The sequence below is a fragment of the Bos taurus genome, chromosome 19, assembly GCF_002263795.3.
Source record: "Bos taurus isolate L1 Dominette 01449 registration number 42190680 breed Hereford chromosome 19, ARS-UCD2.0, whole genome shotgun sequence".
NCBI classification, from domain to species: Eukaryota; Metazoa; Chordata; class Mammalia; order Artiodactyla; family Bovidae; genus Bos; species Bos taurus.
The window spans coordinates 5,749,835-5,770,978 of record NC_037346.1 but is presented as its reverse complement, the minus strand read 5'-3'; the positions used below and the strand labels follow the sequence as shown (position 1 = coordinate 5,770,978).

The 21,144-nt window shown below is 42.7% G+C and overlaps 1 pseudogene; it reads left to right on the top strand.

Annotated features, from left to right (window-relative positions):
- Positions 1–1,193: 1,193 nt before the first annotated feature.
- LOC100139255 (growth hormone-inducible transmembrane protein-like) lies at positions 1,194–19,275 on the top strand (annotated as a pseudogene).
- The last annotated feature ends 1,869 nt before the right edge of the window (positions 19,276–21,144 follow it).

Here is a 21,144-nt window from a genome sequence, read left to right as displayed (position 1 = left end):
GACAATGGAAACAGTCTCAGCTGACTCAACAAGGTGTACAAGGATGTCCTCAATGAAGACTCATGTGCTATAGCTAGATTGTATTTACATGCATTAACTCATTTCAGAGGAAAATTTAGATGTAAGTATTGTATAAAATACTTTTAATAGAAAATTAGTCATGACTTGATGGATAAAATTCAACTGATGATATTCAAAACCAGCTAGCCTTTTAAAAAGACTATTTTATTCCTTAACATATTATGTTTTTTTAATAACACACCATATTCTGCTTTTTAACATCTGTGTATACTGCAATTAGTGGAAACCTGAAAAGGATGATTCTGAACAACACTTTCTCTTTTTCCCCAGAATGAATATTAATATCTTTGAGTTATCCTTCAGGCAATTTTAAGAAGTTAGTGCTCGAAAAACCCAGAAAAAAAAAACATCTAAAGGGATCCCTTAAAAGTGCAAGTGAGGCCACAGACACCCACAAAGGTTAAGTGACATCCAAGGTCACACAGGAAGAATGTGGTGCAGATTGAATTCTACCCAGGTGTCTTGGTCCAGATATTTTTAGCTACATCTCTTCTTTAAAAAAAAAAAAACAACGTTATTTATTTGTCTTAGGTTTACACCAAAATTCAGAGGAAAGTACAGAGATGCACCATATTCCCCCTGCTGTCCCATGGTAGAATCTGTCCGATTACCAGCATCACTCACCAGAGTGGTACATTTTCTTACTAAGAATAAATCTTAGTAAGAATAAATAAGGATAATCCTTACACTAACACATCATAGTCACCCAACGTCCATTGGTCTACTGTTTACCTTGGGATTCATCCTCAGTGTTATACATTCTGCAGTTTTATATAAATACATAATGACATGCATCCATCATTATAACATCCTAGGGAATATTTTCACTGCTCTAAAAATCCTCTGTGTTCTGCCTGTTCATTCCTCCCCCAGCCCCCACCCCTCATAATGACTAGCCTTTCCACTGTCTCCATAGTGTTGCCTCTTCCAGAATGTCATACAGTCCAAATCATATCGTATGCAGACTTCTCAGATCCGCTTCTTTCACTTAGTAACATGCGTGTCAGTTTCCTCCTTGCCTTTTCATGGCTTTATCGAGTCATGAAATGCTCATTTCTTTTTAGCCCTGAATAACCTTCCAGAGCTACACTCAGAAGTCGGCCTGGCTGACCATGGCCCCCTGCTCAGACTATTCCGCTGACTTGGTTCTGTTGCTGGGCAGAGCTGCTGGTTGCGTCTTCCGCTTGGGCTCTGCAGGTAGGAACCGGGTCTGACACGATCCTGGCTCTGGTGGTTGCAAGCCCCGCCCCTTTCTCCGTCACAGTCAGATTCCCGGCAGTTCCCATGGGGGCTCCCTAGATGACGGGTCTGGATGTCCCCCCAATGCCAGGCTCTCTCTACCCACTGGAGGGGTCACAGGCTCAGGGGCGACTCCTTGGCACGATGCTGAGGCGGCCTGGGGCAGGACCTTGCAGTCAGCCCACAGAGGCTCCTCTCACCTTCTAACGCGTCTGTCTTGGTCTCTGAGCTCTCAGTGCTGCTCCAACCTCAGCTCTGTGTTCTAAGAGTCTCTCAGTGGTGACTTGTCCTTGAATTGTTGTTAGCTGTTCTTGTGGTGAGGAATGAAGTCAGGAACAACCTGTGTTGCCAACTTGGTGACATCACTCCTGAATAATAGTTTATTTACCATTTGACAATCGAAGGACATCTTGGTTGCTTCCAAGTTTTGGCATTCATGAATCAAGCTGCTATAAACATCTCTATGAAGGTTTTCATTAGGACATAACTTTTCAGCTCCTTTGGGTGAATACCAAGGAGCACAATTACTGGATCATATGCTAAGAATGGGCTTCCCAGGTGGCGCAGTGGTAAAGAACCAACCTGCCAATACAGGAGGCATAAGAGACACGGGTTTGATCCCTGGGTCAGAACAATTCCTTGGAGGAGGGCACAGCAACCCACTCCAGTATACTTGCCTGGAGAATCCCATGGACAGAGGAACCTGGCAGGCTGCAGTCCATAGCGTCACACAGAGTTGAACACAACCGAAGTGACTTAGCATGCATGCTAAGAATATGTTTAGCTTTGTAACAAACTGCCAAACTGTCTTCCCAAGTAGCTGTAACATTTTGCATTCCCACCAGCAATGCATGAGAGTTCCTATTAGCTACATCTTCACCAGCATTTGGTGTTAGTGTTGCAGATTTGGGCCATTCTAATAAGTGTGTACTGGTATCTCATTGTTATTTTAACTTTCATTTCCCTGAGGATATATGTGGAGCATCTCTTCATACACTTATTTGCCATCTTTGTACTTTCTTTAGTGAAGTGTCTCTTAAGGTCTCTGATCCAGTTTTCAATTGGTTGTTTGTTAACTTAGTTTGAGTTTTAAGGGTTCTTTGTATATTTTGGATAACAGTCGTTTTCTTTTGCTACATTTTTGTACATGCAAAATATATTTTCTTTGAAATACCTTAGCAAGAAAAATAAAACTAACTAAGCTGTAGGCTTCAGACTGCCTCAGATAATCCCACTCATCTATGATGATATCCTAGTTAGTAAAAAATCATAATTGTATTGATTTATGTATTCATATATTCAACAACACTTCTCAGGCATTTATTATGGACCTTACACAGGGCCAGACACTGAGGATAACAAGAAGATAACATGGTCGAAGCTCCTAAAAGGGTTTCAAAGTCCAGAAAGCAAGACACATTAAAATAATGGTTAATATGTGCTCTAATCCTAGGATGTAAAAAGTTCTGGAATACAGAGGAGGGAAGGTTTGAAAAGTGAAGGGACAATTTAGGACTCTGACCTATGGCTAGGAATTTTCCAGAGGCCGAAGAAAGGAAAAGCATCTCGGGCCGAGACAAGCAGGAGCACACACGTGAAGCTGTGCAGATGCAGACTCAGGAGGAAATGGGTGACAGCCTTCGGGCCAGAGTAGGCAGATCCTGATTCCTGCCCCCCCCCCCCCCCCCCCAGCCTCCCGCCCCCACTAGGTTGAATACGTTCTGAGGTTAGATACAAGGTTTTCAAGCCTGTGTTGGTAGTTCCCATCTCCAGGGATCTAGTTAGGACTGCCCAACTTTTTCTGACTATAAAATGGTCTAGAAGGGAAATTTCCTGCTCAGAGAGTGCCCTCTATGGGTAAGAAGTCGCATGAGGCATTTCTTTCCAAGAGATACGCAAGTAGATAGATAAATATTTCTGATTAGAATTGCCTCCTTTAAACCAAAAACTACAATGAGGTGCTGCCTCACACCAATCAGAATCATTAAAAACTCTACAAATAACAAATGCTGGAGAGGATGTGAACAAAAGGAAGCCCTCCTACATTGTTGGTGGGAATGTAAAGTGGTTCAGCCACTATGGAGAATCATACGGAGGTTCCTCAGAAAAGAAAAACAGAATTACCAGACAATCCAGCAATCCCACTCCTGGGCATACATCCGGACAAAATTCTAATTCAAAAAGGTCCATGTAGCCTTATGTTCATAGCAGTACCTATTCACAATAGCCAAGACATAGAAAGAACCTAAACATCCATTGATGGATGGATGGATAAATAGGATATGGTAAATATATGCCATGGAATACTACTCAGCCATGAAAAAGAACCAAATAATGTCATTTGTGACAACATGAGCAACTAGAGATTATCACACTAAGTGAATTGAGTCAGATAGAGAAAGACATGTGAAAGTGAAAGTCGCTCTGTCCTGTCTGACTCTTTGCGACCCCATGGACTATACCGTCCAAGAAATTCTCCAGGCCAAAATACTGGAGTAGGTAGCCTTTCCCTTCTCTAGGGGATCTTCCCAACCAGGGATTGAACCCAGGGGTCTCCCACATTGCAAGCGGATTCTTGACCAGCTGAGCCACCAGGGAAGCCCCATCACACTAAGTGAATTAAGTCAGATAAAGACATACCATATTGTATTACTTATACATAGAATCTAGAATATGACGTAAATGAACCTAACCATGAAACAGAAACAGATTCATGGACATAGTGAACAGACTTGTGGTTGTCAAGGGGGAGAAGTTTGGGGAAGGGAAAGAGTAGGAGGTTGGACTGAGCAGATGTAAGCTAGTATCCAGAGAATGGATAAGTAGCAAGGTCCTACTGCATAGCTGATAATATCTGAATCACTTTCCTATACAGCAGAAACCCATACAACATTATAAATCAGTTATACTTCAATAAAGTAATAAATAATTGCCTGCCTTCAGCCTCAGGACAATCTAAGAAATACAATTTCCTTGACAAGTTACCTTAGTCAACAATAAGACAATACGTAGGAGACAGAGACACAGGCTAAAGAAAATTAAGACCCAACAGGCTAAGTGACCTCAGACTTCTGAGCTGTTTTTAAAGTGAGTGAACTGCCTCAGACGACCTTTGCCTCTCCTTTCTCCAAAATTCTCTGACTTCTGAAAAATATGGCTCATTGTATCCTGGATGAACACAAAATGCTTGTATTTGGACGATAGTTGCAGGAATTAATGACTCTGAGTAAACCAGAGAATCCCTACTGGGAAAAAAATGTCGTTTATGGCTGAGGCAGCTTTGGTCTCTGGATTTTCCATAGCAGTCAGGGATAATGGCCCAACAGTTTTTCCTTTTCCTTCCCTTCACGTTGTTTTGGCAGTAAAATGCCTACTTGAGACAGAAAACAAAGTAAATACAGCAGAATCCTGATCCATCCCTAAAACACAGCCCAACCACCATATTAATCTACAAATCTGCCAAACCACACAGCAACCAAAAGACACTTTTTGACTGTATTACAGGATTCAGAGGATATCTTCTTCCTTAACAATTCCATTTTGGGGGCTTTCCATATGATGAGCTTAAGTGAGCCAGCCAACTCAGGTAAGTACAGAGGGGAGCCTCGAAACTTGCGGCAGCTTGGTATTTGGACAGTCCCCACAGATAACCTAACAGATGCATTATGGAGCAAAAACAGCTTTTGTAAGAGGAGAAGACAGTATGAAGAGGAGAGAGAAAGGGGATGGATGCAAACAATGAGTGGTCATGTGGGAAAAATTAGTCTATTTTCTCAGCTTCTGCCAAAAAAAATGTCACCGGCGATATCAAGAGGTGGAAAATGAGAAACTTCCATTATCATCCAAAAACCACGTGACCATTTCCTGCTCAACTTGGGAAGGAAAACGACGGTAAGCCTGACTTCCAAGGGGTTGTGGTCTTCTGGCACCCTCTACTGTCAGGGAGGGAGACTGCAGCCGCCTGCCCCGAGGAAGCGAATGAGACCAAGACAGAATCCGTCCTTGGGCTGAGGATCAACACACTGTTAAATGGTAAGAAGACAGGAGTGTGAGAGGGAGAGAGCGGACAGGAAAGTCTCAAGTTCTTTCCAAGGCTGCAGCCAGGATTGAGGCCGTACTCAGTGGAGAGCACCGCTCTTCAGAGTCCCACAGAGCTGGGTGATTACATGAGTGAAATGCCTAGAAATGCTTCACAGAAGGCAGTTCTTGACATCAAATAGGAGTTCAAAGGAGACTGGACGGATGACAGAGGGCAGTGAAGGCAAAAGAGAGACCTTCAGTGGAACGCGTCATCTTAACCCGTGTGTCTGTCACTCATTTAAAAGTTTTTCATAAATCGCATCAATCCTCCAGATTTTTTTAATCCAGATTTAATTTTTAATTAATTTTTAATTTCTTAATTTAATTTAATTAATTAATTTTTAATTTACTTAATTAATTTTTAATTTAATTAATTAATTTTTAATTTAATTAATTATTTAATTTTTTAATTAAAATTTTAATTTTTTATGTTTGAACTACTGACTAAAGTAGCAAGAAGCATTGTAATTTGAATTTTTATAGAACCTTATAAATTCTCAGTTGTTCTATAAGGTATTATGTTTGGGCCATTACAATTCAGAAACTTTAAAAACTGCTGTGCCTGAATCAGGGAATTTTCAATTTAGGGGCAGATGGAAAATGTCTATTCCTCATCACTATAAGAGGTGTTATTCTCCAGTTTGTTTCATTCTACTTAAAAGTGTTTTGTGGCACAATGGACCGTGCATGCTAAATTGCTTCAGTCTCGTCCGACTTTTTGCGATGGGCACTGTAGCCCACCAGGCTTCTCTGTCCATGGGGTTCTGCAGGAAAGAATAATGGAGCGGGTTGCCAAGCCCTTCTCCAACAATCGACCATAGGCTGCCACTAATGAACAGACACTTCTGCTGTTACCCCACCATCTGTGAAATAGAGGCTGCCAGTTTGTGAGTGAGAGGTATTCTAAGACGGTCTTTACATTCCACAGCAAATTCTTGTTCAAGGCTGAGAGCTCTCCGACTCCCTTGCCAGTTCCTAGATTGCAGCAGTTAGGTCAATGAGGCTGCAGTAACAAGTAGGTCCCTCCAATAAGCTCTTCTCTTGCTCATGTCACAATATCAGGGTGGCGTCCCCCTAACAGCAGGCTTCCATGTGGTGATTCAGGGGCCTGGGTTTCTTCCATCGCGTGGCTCTGTCACCTGCAGGGTCACAGCAGCAGCATCTGCATCCTGTCCTGGAAAAGACAAGCTCAGAGACAGCCTCCATCCTTTGTGCTCAAACACACTGGCTAAAGCTCAGGCATAAATCCACACCTGACTGCCGTGGTCCAGCTGTGTGCTCAAGAAGAACAGAGAATTTGATGGACAACCAAATTTTCTAGGTTATGTCTACCAGAACTTCCGAGGCCAATTTGCATTCTCCCTTCTGATAACTCTGGTGGCTCAGATGGTGAAGAGTTTGCCTGTAAGACAGGAGACCCAGGTTCGAACCCTGGGTTGGGAAGATCCCCTGAAGAAGGAAATGGCAACCACTCCAGTATTCTTGCCAGGAAAATTCCATGGACGGAGGAGCCTGGTGGGCTACAGTCCATGGGGTCGCAGAGTCAGACACGACTGAGCGACTTCACTTTCTAGTTTTTCTGATAACTCACACTATTTAAATTCCTTATTTTATAAATCCTTCATATTAATCCATCACAGCACTTCCAAATGCTAGCATAACACTTACAAGTTGTATCACTTTGGACAAGCTATACAGTACCTTTAACCTTCATTTCCTTCATCTATAATATAGCGATAATGATACACACTGTAAGGAATAAATGAGTTAATGTATATAATGCATTCAACATGATGCTAGCTGTTAATTAGAATGACATTTATTATCTCCTTCTTCTATCTTGACTGTTTTTGCATATCAAAGCAGATCAATGTCTCTATTTTCAGATTATCATATGGAGTATTTCATCCATGTCCTCGATGAATCAAGTCTATTTTGAAAATGAGACATAAAACTGGTGAAGAGTTAAGATTTGAGAATATTTATACATAATATTGAGCCAAATATAGAAGAATTTTAATTAAAAAGTACATGTTTAATTATCAAATTATCTGTGTGTACAATGAAATTTTCAGAGAAGAAAGTAAGACCCTATGGGGGAGTTGGGATTTGGATTTGATCTTTAAGAGTAGGTTCTAGATAAGGACAAGAGGTAAGAATGAGGACAGAGGCTCTATAGGAAGCTAGAATGACCTCAGAAACACAAAGGAGGGAGGCAAAGACCAAGAAAGCAGGAACATGGGGGTGAAGGGGAGACGGAAAAGTTGAGAGACAAAGGGATGATATGGTTTTTCTAAATGTATATGAGCAAAAAATATTAAGCTGAAAAGGTAGGTTGGTGCTAATAGAAAACTAAACAGATAGACTGGTGACTAGCAAATCTAAATGTGGGGGGAAATCCTCTTGCAGGCATGGGAAGATACATAAAAAGAGGTGGAATGTAGGAGTTCCAAGTTCTGTACAAGTTCCAGAGCCACCGCCTAATTTGAACCTTGGTTCTGCCACTTAAAACCTATGACCTTGGCCAACTTTGCCACCCTGTCTGTGCCTTAGTGTTCTCATATGAAAAATGAGGTGACAAGCTCTCTTGGAGTTGCTGGGAGAACCGGGTGGCTCAGTTCATGCAAATCCATTGGAAGGAGACTTGGCACATGGTGGTGGGTCTCCCATTAGGGAAGCCTTTTTTATCCTGAGATTGAAGTCAACCTCAGATCAGATCAGATCAGTCGCTCAGTCGTGTCCGACTCTTTGAGACCCCATGAATCGCAGAACGCCAGGCCTCCCTGTCCATCACCAACTCTCGGAGTTCACTGAGACTCACGTCCATCGAGTCAGTGATGCCATCCAGCCATCTCATCCTCTGTTGTCCCCTTCTCCTCCTGCCCCCAATCCCTCCCAGCATCAGGGTCTTTTCCAATGAATCAACTCTGAAGTCAGCCTAGCTCTGTGCAATTTCTACTAGTAGGATACCTTTCTCTCTTAGTGATTATGAACTCCCTGGAATCACTGGACCTTTAGAAACCTTCAATTAGTTTGTGTTTCCCACTTGGTGTCATATATATAAGCAGACCCAGACATTTGCAAGTCCAACTCAAAATATCACTTGCCTTATTAATTCGCTAGGGCTACCATAGCAAAATACCACAGACTGAGTCATTTAAACAACCCAATTTTTCTTTTCACAGTTCTGGAGGCCAGAAGTTCAAAACCCAGGTCTTGACAGGTTTCACTTCTCCTAAGGTCACCTTCTTACTGAATCCTCACATGGCCTTGCCATGTGTGCACAGCCCTGGTGTCTCCCTGCGTGTCCAAATGTCCTCTCTTCTAAGTACAGCAACCATATTGGATGAGGACCCACTGTAAGGCTTCATTTTAGTTTAATCACCTTTCTAAGGGACCTGTCTCCAAATGCTGTCCTTCTGAGGTACTGGGGGTTAGGGCTTCATCATATGAATTTGAGGGGACACAATTCAACCCACAACACCAGGCCTGACCTTTCCACTCATTGTATGATACTGTCTCCAGTCCCCTGTCTAGGAGGTCTCTTTTTATGACTGTTATCTCATAATAAGCAGTGTGAAACTTTACCAAGAAAGCCAAGAGGTGTGCTTGTGATGGCCATCCGCAGATGCATACTCAGCACCTCCTGTGCCGTGCTCTGGGTGGTGTTCCAGGATCCATCCATATATGGAACAAGCTGCCTGCCCTCATGAAGCCTGCACTCCAGGAGATCTACATCTAAGAAAATACATAACAGAGCTCGGAGTACATCGGATGTGAACAAGTGCCATGGAGAACAAGAAAGGAAATAAAGGAGAAGGGGAGCCCCCTGAACAGGGTGCAGGGGAGTGACTATTTTGTAAGGAGTGGTCCTGCAAAGCCCCTCTCCTATGGTCATGTTTTAGCAATGACATGGGGAAGTCAGGAAACAAGTCATGTGGATAATTGGAGGAAGAACATTTCAAGCCAAGAAAACATCAGGTTCTAAGATTCTGGGGGGAAACTGAGGTTGATGAAGCAAGAGCCTGTTATACAGAGTGAAGTAAGTCAGAAAGAGAAAAACAAATATCATATCAGATCAGATCAGATCAGTCGCTCAGTCATGTCCAATTCTTTGCGACCCCATGAATCACAGCACGCCAGGCCTCCCTGTCCATCACCAACTCCCAGAGTTCACTGAGACTCACGTCCATCGAGTCAGTGATGCCATCCAGCCATCTCATCCTCTGTCCTCCCCTTCTCCTCCTGCCCCCAACCCCTCCATCAGAGGTTTTTCCAATGAGTCAACTCTTCGCATGAGGTGGCCAAAGTACTGGAGTTTCAGCTTTAGCATCATTCCTTCCAAAGAAATCCCAGGGCTGATACCCTTCAGAATGGACTGGTTGGATCTCCTTGCAGTCCAAGGGACTCTCAAGAGTCTTCTCCAACACCACAGTTCAAAAGCATCAATTCTTTGGCGCTCAGCCTTCTTCACAGTCCAACTCTCATATCTATACATGACCACTGGAAAAACCATAGCCTTGACTAGACGAACCTTTGTTGGCAAAGTAATGTCTCTGCTTTTCAATATGCTATCTAGGTTGGTCATAACCTTCCTTCCAAGGAGTAAGCGTCTTTTAATTTCATGGCTGCAGTCACCATCTGTAATGATTTTGGAGCCCAGAAAAATAAAGTCTGACACTGTTTCCACTGTTTCCCCATCTATTTCCCATGAAGTGGCGGGACTGGATGCCATATATGAATGCATAAATATGGAATCTAGAAAAATGGTGCTGATGAACCTATCTGCAGGGCAGGAACGGAGATGCTGACACAGAGAACAGACTTGCGGACACAGCGGGGGAAGGAGAGGGAAGGACAAGTTGGGAGAGCAGCCTTGACACGTACTCTGCCATGTGTAAAGTGGATAGCTGGTGGGAAGCGGCTGACAACCCAGGGAGCTCAGGCCAACACTCTGTGACAACCTAGAGGGGGCTGGGGGGCTGGGAGGGAGGCTAAGAGGGAGGGAACATGAGTATACTCATGGCTTAGAACTCAGCATCCAAAAACGGAAGGTCAGGGCACCCAGTCCCATCACTTCATGGCAAATGGATGGGGTTTTCCATTTTTTAATGGAAACAGTGGTGGATTTTATTTTCTTAGGCTCCCAATCATTGAGGACAGTGACAGCAGCCATGAAATTAAAAGGAAACACTTGCTCCTGAGAAGAAAAGCTATGACAAACCTAGACAGTGTATTAAAAAGCTGAGACATCACTTTGCGGACAAAGACCTGTGTGGTCTAACCTATGGTTATTCCGGTAGTCATGTAAGGATGTGACAGTTGGACCGTAAAGAAGGCTGAGCTCTGAAGAACTGATGCACTTGAACTGTGGTGCTGCAGCCCCTTGGACCCCAAGGAGATCAAACCAGTCAAACTTAAAGGAAATCAATCCTGAATATTCATTGGAAGGATTGATGCTGAAGCTCCAATACTTTGGCCACCTGAAGTGAAGAGCTGACTCACTGGAAAAGACCCTGATGCTGGGAAAGACTGAGGGCAGGAGGAGAAGGGGATGACAGAAGATGAGATGGTTGGATGGCATCACTGACTCGATGACCATGAGTTTGAGGAAGCTCTGGGAGTTGGTGAAGGACGGGAAGCCTAACATGCTGCAGCAAAGAGTCAGACACGACTTACTACAGCAACAACGGTTGATTCACGTTGTGTACACCAGAAACCAGTACAGCATTGTAAAGCAACTTTCTTCCAGTTAGAAAAAAAAAAGCTCCTGAGGTGGAGGTGGCTTGGAATATCCATTTGGCTGGAGCAGAATAGATGAGGAGGAAAGTGCTTGGAAAGGAGAGGAGAGCTAGGTCGGGCCTTATTCTATCATTGTAGGGATGTTGACTTTTGCTGAAGTCAAGTGGGAAATCCCTAGAAGGTTTTGAGCATGGTCTGATTTATGTTTTTAAAGAATCACTCAGATTATCATGTTGACTATAGACTGAGTCAGGGAGTGGGGAATGGTGAGCAATCCAGCTAGTTACAATTGTTACATTGGGAGGTAACAGTAAAGTAGAAATAGTGAAGTTAGTGAGAAAGGTTTAGAATCTTGATGTATTTCCAAAGGAAAACCACCAGGAATTTCTGTTATGACATCTACTGCTTATGATGCCCTCTAGGTTGCATTTGGCATCCTGCCAATCAGCACTGTCAAAGTTTTAGTGCATCAGAGCATTCTCTGTATCCTGGAGACAAGTGTACAGCTTAAATCCATGCACATCCTCCCAAGCTCAATCTCCATATCAAAATAAATGAGCACTAACATTACATAAATCCTGCCTAGGGAACTGGATAAAGCAGCCATCTTTAACCATTATGCTCTGATCATAGGTTATGAAAAGTCCAAAGCCAAAAGGAACACAGAATGCTTCCAGCTGGTATGATATTCGGATAAAAAAATATAGAATGTCATCATGTCTGTGACACATTCCTAATCAGAAAGGGAAAAGAGAGCAGAAGAAAGGAAGGCAGACCAGATAAGTGATAGAGTGTGCTGTTCCTAAAGTGAATGACTAGAGTGGTGCAACAGTTCTTGTCAATATTTTAAAAAGCAAGCTACAAAATTGCTTTCTAATTGCTGACATTAATAATTTGTATCTTGAACTATTTTATTTAAGATGAAGACATTAGCATAGTTCTACTAATCTATTCCTTCCCTGATTTCCTCAGATAGACTGAGATCTTTTTGTTGTTGTTCAGTTGTCCAGTCATGCCCACCTCTTTGTGGCCCCATGGACTGCAGCACACCAGGCCCCCCCCCCGTCTCTCACCATCTCCTGAAGTTTGCCCAAGTTCATGTCCATTGCATCCGTGATGCCATCCAGCAATCTCATCCTCTGATGACTTTTTCTCCTTCTGCCCTCAGTCTTCCCAGCATCAGGGACTTTCCAATGACTCGACTGAATACATCAGATGACCAAAACACTGGAACTTCAGCTTCAGCATCAGTCCTTCCACTGAGCATTCAGGGTTGACTTCCCTTAAGATTGCCTGGTTTGATCTCCTTGCTGTCCAAGGGACTTTCAGGAGTCTTCTCCAGCACCACAGTTTCAAGGCATCAATATTTTGGCATTCTGTCATCTTTACAGTCCAGCTCTTGCAACTGTAAGTGACCACTGGGAACACCATACTCTTGACTATACAGACCAGTGTCAGGAGAATAAGTCTTTGGTTTTCAACACACTGTCTCAGTTCAGTTCAGTAGCTCAGTCATGTCTGACTCTTTGCAACTCCATGAACCACAGCACGCCACGCCTCCTGTCCATCACCAACTCCCAGAGTTTACTCAAGTCAAAGGCTTTGGCATAGACAATAAAGCAGAAATAGATGTTTCTCTGGAACTCTCTTGCTTTTTCAGTGATCCAGCGGATGTTGGCAACTTGATCTCTGGTTCCTCTGCCTTTTCTAAAACCAGCTTGAACAGCTTGAACATCTGGAAGTTCACAGTTCACATATTGCTGAAGCCCGGCTTGGAGAATTTTGAGCATTACTTTACTAGCGTGTGAAATGAATGCAATTGTGCAGTAGTTTGAATATTCTTTGGCACTGCCTTTGTTTGGGATTGGAATGAAAACTGACCTTTTTCAGTCTTGTGGCCACTGCTGAGTTTTCAATATTTGCTGACATATTAAGTGCAGCACTTTCACAGCATCATCTTTTAAAATTTGAAATAGCTCCACTGGAATTCCATCACTTCCACTAGCTTTGTTCGTAGTGATGCTTCCTAAGTCCCACCTGACTTCACATTCCAGAATGTCCGGCTCTAGGTGAATGTGATTGATCACACTTTCATGATTATCTGGGTCATGAAGATCTTTTTTGTACAGTTCTTCTGTGTATTCTTGCCACCTCTTCTTAATATATTCTGCTTCTGTTAGGTCTATACCATTTCTGTCCTTTATTGAGCCCATCTTTGCATGAAATTTTCCCTTGGTATGTCTGATTTTCTTGAAGAGATCCCTAGTCTTTCCCATTCTATTCTTTTCCTCTATTTCTTTGCATTGATCAGTGAAGAAGGCTTTCTTATCTCTTCTTGCTATTCTTTGGAACTCTGCATTCAAATGGGTATATCTTTCCATTTCTCCTTTGCCTTTTGCTTCTCTTCTTTTCTCAGCTATTTGTAAGGCCCCCTCAGACAGCCATTTTGCTTTCCAGTGGAAAACCATTTCTAGTGGACAACCACTAGACCATTCAGGTATGACCTAAATCAAATCCCTTATGACTGTACAGTGGAAGTGAGAAATAGATTTAAGGGCCTAGATCTGATAGACAGAGTGCCTGATGAACTATGGATGGAGGTTCGTGACATTGTACAGGACACAGGGAGCAAGACCATCCCCAAGAAAAAGAAATGCAAAAAAAAACAAAACAAAACAAAACACTGTCTAGGTTTGTCATAGCTTTCCTGCCAAGAAGCTTCTGATTTGATGGCTGCAGTCACCATTTGCAATGATCTTAGAGTCCAAGAAGAGGAAGTATGTCACTACTTCCACTTTTTCCCCTTCTATTTGCCGTAAAGTAATGGGCCCAGATGCCATGATCTTCAGTTCAGTTCAATCACTCAGTCATATCCGACTCTTTGCAACCCCACAGAATGCAGCATGCCAGGCTTCCTTGTCCATCACCAACTCCCAGAGCTTGCTCAAACTCATGTCCATCACATTGGTGATGCCATTCAAACCATCTCATCCTCTGTCATCCACTTCTCCTCCTGCCTTCAATCTTTCCCAGCATCAGGGTCTTTTCCAATGAGTCAGTTCATCACATCAGATGGCCAAAGTATTGGAGTTTCAGCTTCAGCATCAGTACTTGCAATGAATATTCAGGACTGATTTCCTATAGGACTGACTGGTTGGATCTCCTTGCCATCCAAGGGACTCTCAAATGTCTTATTCAACACCACAGTTCAAAAGCATTAATTCTTCAGTGCTCAGCTTTCCTTATAGTTGAATTCTCACATCCATATCCATATGTGACTACTGGAAAAACCATAGCCTTGACTATGTGGATCTTTGTCAGCAAAGTAATATCTCTGCTTTTTAATATGCTGTCTAAGTTGGTCATAGCTTTTCTTCCAAGGAGCAAGAATCTTTTAATTTCATGGCTGCAGTCACCATCTGCAGTGATTTGGAACCCCCAAAAATAAATTCTGTCACTGTTTCCATTGTTTCCCCATCTATTTGCCATGAAGTGATGGGACCAGATATCATGATCTTAGTTTTCTGAATGTTGAGTTTTAAGCCTACTTTTTCACTCTCCTCTTTCACACTCATCAAGGGACTCTTTAGTTCCTCTTCAGTTTTTGCCATAAGGGTGGTGTCATCTGTAAATGTGAGGTTATTGATATTTCTCCTAGCAATCTTGATTCCAGTTTGTGTTTCTTCCAGCCCAGCATTTCTCATGATATACTCTGCATATAAGTTAAATAAGCAGGGTGACAATGTACAGCCTTGACATACTCCTCTCCTGATTTGGAGCCAGTCTGCTGTTCCATGTCCAGTTCTAACTGTTGCTTCTTGAACTGCACACAGATTTCTCAGGAGGCAGGTAGGTGGTCTGGTATTCCCATCTCTTTTCCACAATTTACTATGATCCACACAGTCAAAGGCTTTGGCATAGTCAATAAAGCAGAAGTAGATGTGGGGTTTTTTGGGGGGGAACTCTCTTGCTTTTTCGATGATCCAGAGGAGGTTTGCAATTGTTCTCTGGTTCCTCTGCTGCTGCTGCTGCTAAGTCACTTCAGTCGTGTCCGACTCTGTGCAACCCCAGAGATGGCAGCCCACCAGGCTCCCCCATCCCTGGGATTCTTCAGGCAAGAACACTGAAGTGGGTTGCCATTTCCTTCTCCAATCCAGCCTGAACATCCGGAAGTTCACAGTTCACATACTGTTGAAGCCTGGTTGGAGAATTTTGAGCATTACTCTGCTAGTGTGTGAGATGAGTGCAATTGTGTGGTAGTTTGAGCATCCTTTGGCATTGCCTTTCTTTGGGATTGGAATGAAAACTGACTTTTCCAGTCCTGTAGCCACTGCTGAGTTTTCCAAATTTGCTGTCATAGTGAGCGCAGCACTTTCACAACATCATCTTTTAGGATTTGAAATAGCTCAACTAGAATTCCATCACCTCCACTAGCTTTGTTAGTAGTGGTGCTTCCTAAGGCCCACTTGACTTCACATTCCAGGATGTCTGGCATCGTGGTTATCTGGGTCATAAAGATCTTTTTTGTATAGCTCTTCTGTGTATTCTTGACACCTCTTCTTAATATCTTCTGCTTCTTTTAGGTCCATATCATTTCTGTCTTTTATTGTGCCCATCTTTGCATGAAATGTTCCCTTGATATCTGTAACTTTCTTAAAGAGATCTCTAGTCTTTTGCATTCTATTATTTTCCTCTATTTCTTTGCATTGATCAGTGAAGAAAGCTTTCTTATCTCTTCTTGCTATTCTTTGGAACTCTGCATTCAAATGGGTATATCTTTCCTTTTCTCCTTTGCCTTTCACTTCCATGATATTAGTTTTTTTTTTTTTTTTTAATATTTAGTTTTAAGCCTGACTCTTTAACTCTCCTCCTTCATCTTCAAGAAGTTCTTTAGTTCCTTCCTCGCTTTCTGCCACTAGAGTGGTATCATCCGCGTATCTGAGGTTGTTGATATTTCTCCCTCCTATCTTGTTTCCAGTTTGTAACTCACCCAGCCTGGCATTTCTCATGATGTGCTCAACACACAGGTTAAACAAACCTGTTAAAGGGTGAAAGCAGACAGCGCTAACATAGTCCTTTCTCAATGTTGAACCAATCTGTTGTTCCACACAGGGTTCTAAGTATTGCTTCTTGATCCACATACAGATTTCAGGAGACAAGTAAGATGGTCTGGTATTCTCATCTCTCTGAAAGGTTTCCACAGTTTTTTATGGTCCCCACAAAGACTTTAGTGTAGTTGATGAAACAGAAGTAGATGTTTTTCTGGAATTTCCTTGCTTTCTCTATAATCCAGTGAATGTTGGCAATTTGATCTCTGGTTCCTCTCCCTTTTCTAAACCCAGCTTAGACATCTGGAAGTTCTTGGTTCACATAACACTGAAGCCTAGCATGAAAGATTTTAAGCATGACCTTACTAGCATGGGAGGTGAGTGCCACTGTCCAGTAGTTAGCACATTCTTTAGTACTACCATTCTTGGGAATTTTTCTTATTTAGGATGAAGACTTTAGCATAGTTCTACTCATTTATTCCTTCCCTGATTTTTGTTCACATTGTCTGAGATCTTGCTGCTGCTGCTGCTAAGTCGCTTCAGTCATGTCCGACTCCTAGCGACCCCATGGACTGCAGCCTACCAGGCTCCTCCGTCCATGGGATTTTCCAGGCAAGAGTACTGGAGTGGGGTGCCATTGCCTTCTCCATCTGAGATCTTAGCTCAAGATAATTTCTATTAAGTGAAAATTATAGAGTAAGAGGTGGACGGAGGGCACAGGACATGTGTGTGGTTGTGTTTTGCCAGCCCTAAAGGGAAACTGAGCACTGAGGGGACCAGGGACTGAGCATTTCAGATGTGCCCGGTAAACCTGCTGCACCAGCACGCTGGCTGCAAGACTTGTATGTCTTCGGACACCACCTTCCAGGGCTTTCCACCCAGCTTTCACCTTCCCTATGGTGAAGAATCCCATCGATGGAAGATAACATGAAAAAGAATATATATGCATATATATTAAAAAACTAAATCACTTTGCAAAAGTCTGACATGACTTAGTGACTAAACAACAACAACAACACGTGAAACTAATACAGCATTGTAGATCAACTATGCTTCAATAAAATAAATTTAAAAAAAAAAGAAAGTGTGAAAAAGTGTTTACAGTATGCTACCCTCTGAGTAAAGAATTAGGGAAGATAATTATATATTTGAATTTGCCAATACCTGCAATAAGAAACACTGAAAGTATATGCAAAAATATATATATATATATATATGGGTAGGGAATAGACTAAACAAGCACAGAAGTAAAGTGACTTCACAAAGTATACTTTTAAATATAGCTTTTTTAAAAGTGTGAATCATGGACTTATTTTTGTTGTTGAAGTATAGCTGGTTTACAGTATACAGCAAGGTGATTCGGTTATACATATGTATATATATGTGGATATATGTATGTATTCTTGTTCAGATTCTTTTCCACTGTGGGTTGTGGGATATTGAGTATAGTTCTCTGTGCAATAGAGTAGGTCCTTGTTGTTTATACAAAATTATTCTTTTTATGTAAAGAATTGGAAACAACATATAAACAATTGGAAACAATTCTTTAAAAAAAAAAAGAATTCCATGACGAAGAATCAGTAGCTCCTAACACCCAGCAGGGAATATGCCACAAAGACAAGAATTGGAATCCAGCATGGGAAAACTGGCCAAGAACTCACGGTGGCAGCTTTGGAACCATCGTTGGAAAAAACATTTTAAATAGATCCGATGGGAAGATATTGGTCTATGAGCTTTGTGTTACTATGGGCTGAGAATGTCTAATGGGATTGGGGCGATTGAAATGGCTGTAATTTAGCCTCAGTAATGGCAACCCACTCCAGTACTCTTGCCTGGAAAATCCCATGGACAGAAGAGCCTGGTAGGCTGCAGTCCATGGGGTCGCTAAGAGTCAGACACCACTGAGCGACTTCCCTTTCACTTTCCACTTTCATGCATTGGAGAAGGAAATGGCAACCCACTCCAGCGTTCTTGCCTGGAGAATCCCATGGACGGAGAAGCCTGGTAGGCTGCAGTCCATGGGGTCGCACAGAGTCGGACACAACTGAAGCGACGCAGCAACAGCAATGTACAAGGATGGGCTTCCTTGGTGGCTCAGAGGTTAAAGTGTCTGCCTGCAATGCAGGAGACCCGGGTTCAATCCCTGGGTTGGGAAGATCCCCTGGAGAAAGCAATGGCAACCCACTCCAGTATTCTTGCTTGGAGAATCCCATGGACAGAGGAGCCTGGTAGGCTACAGTCTTCGGGGTCGCAAAGAGTCGGACACGACTGAGCAACTTCACTTTCACTTTCATGTAAATGATAGAATCCGTTCCACCTATATGTACTTCACAGAAGTATTGGTTTCACAGCTCGTCTTTTCTGGCAGTGAGCAGAACTGCTCTCATGAACTTCATGATGAAAGGCTCGTGTAACAATGGGTGCAGTTTCAATGGCACCTGCTGTCAGCGATGATTGAAGCTGAAGTGTTGGTATTGTTGATATCATATGACTAGAGTCCAGGCCCCAAGCATCTTGCGCGGTTACCGTATCCTGGTGTGATGTGTGCAGTGGTGGCTCCTCTGACTATATTAAGGGGGCCTCTTCTCAGAGCTGAGTGGTACACAGTTGGCATTGTGGGAGGCCTCTTCCCTGTGACCATAGGTGTGTGTGCCCAGTGAGAAGTTTCTGAAAATGGGAGCCCAGGGAGTGGGCCTGGGTCTGGTCTGTGTCCTCACTGGGATCTATGTTTTTTGACCTCCCACTGTGGCTGGTGCCACTCCGTACTCAGTGGCAACTGATGGTGGATTAGTTCTCTGCAGCATGTCTCTTCTGTATGACAAAAAGAAAGAAATCAAGCATGCAGAAGTCACACAGGTGTATGGAGCTCTAAAATATGATCCCATCAGTCTGATGCTGGGAAATCTACCTGGATCCAGTAAACATATTTATGCGCGTTGCCAGTATTCTAACAACTGGAGGCAGTAGAAAGAAGTGAAGTGACCAGCTTCTGACTTCTTAATACATCAAATATGTGGCTTGTTAATAGGGGCAGATATTAAATAGTTTGTGCAAGCAGCTTTTGTTGAAGTTTAGAAGATAAGAATTTGAGACTTCCCTGGTAGTCCAGTGGCTAAGAATCCTCCTGCTAATGCAGGGGACACAGGTTTGACCCCTAGTCTGGGGATATTCCACATGCCATGGGGCGATGAAGCCCCGTGTGACGCAACTGCCGAGTCTGCTCTCCAGAGCCTGCAGACTGCAGCCTGCAAGCCCGCGAGCTGCAGCTACTGAAGCCCATGCCCCTAGAGCCTGTGCTCTGCAACAAGAGAAGCCGCACAACGAGAGACCTACACTCAGCCACGAAGATTCAGCACAGCCAAAAATAAATAAATAAATAATTGTTTAAAAAGAGAGCAAGTGCTACCAATTATAGGGAACAGGATAGTCTCAAAGTATCTAGAGAAAAAAAGAAGGTAAGAACTCATTGCCATATGTAAAACAGATAATCAGTGTGAGTTCATTGCATGAAGCAAGGACCCAAAGGCTTAGGGAGAGGGTAGGGAGGGAGGCAGGAGGGGCGTTCAGGATGGAGGGGACACATCTATACCTATGGCAAAAAAAAAAATCACAATATTGTAAAGTAATAATCCTCTGATTAAAATTTAAAAAAAAAAGGACTTGTGAGCACTTTTCAAGTGTGCCAGTAATATAATGCTTCAGGCCTGCTTTTTCTTCTAGAGAATAAATTCCATAGTTCTCTGCCAAATAGCACACACACATTTTCAATTCTCATGTTGAGTAACTCGAAAATGTTCTTCGAAGTGGTCAAACAGGAGATGGCAAGAGTGAACATCAACATTTTAGGAATTGGTGAACTAAAATGGACTGGAATGGGAGAATTTAATTCAGATGACTATTATATCTACTACTGTGGGCAAGAATCCCTTAAAAGAAATGGAGTAGCCTTCATAGTCAGCAAAAGCAAAATGCAGTACTTGGGTGCAGTCATAAAAATGACAGAAATGATCTCTGTTCGTTTCCAAGGCAAACCATTCAATATCACAGTAATCCAAGTCTATGCCCCAGTCACTAATGCCGAAGAAGCTGAATTTGAACAGTTCTATGAAGACCTACAAGACCTTCTAAAACTAACACACACACACACAAAAATGTCCTTTTCATCATAGGGGACTGGAATGCAAAAGCAGGAAGTCAAAAGATACCTGGAGTAACAGGCAAGTTTGGCCTTGAAGTACAAAATGAAGCAGGGCAAAGTCTAACAGAGTTGTTCCAAGAGAACACACTCATCATAGCAAACACCCTCTTCCAACAACACAAGAGAAAACTCCACACATGGACATCACCAGATGGGCAATACCAAAATCAGACTGATTATATTCTTTGCAGCACCAAAGGTGGAGAAGCTCTATACAGTCAGCACAAACCTAAATCAAACCCCTTACAATTACACAGGGGAAGTGACAAATAGATTCAAGGGATTAGATCTGATAAAGAGTGCCTGAAGAACTATGGATGGAGATTTATAACACTGTACAGGAGGCAGTGATAAAAACCAGCCCAAGAAAAAGAAATGCAAAAAGGCAAAATGATTGTTTAAGGAGGCCTTACAAATGGCTGTGGAGGAGGAAATGGCAACCCACTCCAGTACCCTTGCCTGGAAAATCCGATGGACGAAGAAGCCTGGTAGGCTACAGTCCATGGGGTCACAAAGAGTCGGACATGACTGAGCAACTTCACTTTCACTTTCACTACAAATGGCTGAGAAAAGAAGAGAAGCAAAAGGCAAAGGAGAAAAAGAAACGCAGAGTTCTGAATCTGCAGAGTTCTGAAGAATAGCAAGGAGAGATAAAAAAGCTTTCCTAAATGAACCATGCGAAGAAATAGAGGAAAACAAAATAATGGGAAAGACTAGAGATCTCTTCAAGAAAATTAGAGATACCAAGGAAACATT